We start from the raw sequence: 1,077 nt of genomic DNA, 5'->3' as shown, positions 1-1,077 counted from the left end.
TGCTAGAGACCTCGGTTCGATTTTGACTGCTGGTGCTGTCTGTACAGAGAATGTACGTTCTCCTCATAACAGCAGGGGTTTTCTCCGGGTGCTCCCGTTTCCTCCCACACTCCAAAGATGAGCAGGTTTATAGGTTAATTGGCTTCTGTAAATTGTCCCTAGTGTGTAGGATAGGACAAGTGTATGCGTGATCGTTGGAATGAAAAGGAATTTAAGCAAAAGCCCAATCACTAAACATGACTCAGTGCTTACCTTGCAATTTCCTCAGGATGTCAAGTGGTTTCTGTAGTCCTTCTGCATGTGACAGGAGTAGTTGAACAGCACAATGCTATCAGATGACATTCAACACATATTTTAACAGTGCTTCTGTCATAGTTAGTTGTGCCTGGATGGTGATGAATGCGACTTCACAAATTAAGCATGGCCTACTTCAGCTTGACTCTCAGAGGACCTAGTAGTCTGGTTTGAAGATTTCTGCTCTCTGTTTGCACCTTCGTATCAACCCCTTCAAAGTGTTGTTTTAGGACCCCCATCACGTGCCTCAATATGTTCCAGTCCAAACCCACTCATAAACTAATCACAACCCCATAGTATGAACCTCTACCCACTGAGGGTGGCACGGTGGCGCAAAGGGCACCTCGGTAGGGCAACAGTAGAGTTGCTGCCTTATACCGTCGGAGACCCGGGTTCGATCCCGACAACGGGTGCTGTCTGTGCGGAGTTTGTACGTTCTCCCCGTGATTTTCTCCGAGATCTTGGATATCAAGGTTTCAAGGTTAGAACAATTTTCAGACCATTATATTTGTATCTTTAACATTGCAGTCACAACAGGGCTGCTGTCAAACAACATTTCAAGATATTCAAGAGAGTTTATTGTCATGTGTCCCAGATAGGACATTGAAATTCTTGCTTTGCTTCAGCACAACAGAAAATAGTAGGCATGAATACAGAACAGATCAGTGTGTCCATATCTATATTACTAAATCTCTGTTCTTGACCGCTTTTGGCCTTCTGTGCTGCGATTTTCGAGAGAACGCCGCCACCTACTGCTGTCATTTTTGGCCACCTCGCTCAGAG

The sequence above is a fragment of the Leucoraja erinacea genome, chromosome 26, assembly GCF_028641065.1.
Source record: "Leucoraja erinacea ecotype New England chromosome 26, Leri_hhj_1, whole genome shotgun sequence".
Taxonomy (NCBI): Eukaryota; Metazoa; Chordata; class Chondrichthyes; order Rajiformes; family Rajidae; genus Leucoraja; species Leucoraja erinaceus.
The sequence above is the reverse complement of the archived record's forward strand: the minus strand, read 5'-3'. Positions refer to the sequence as shown.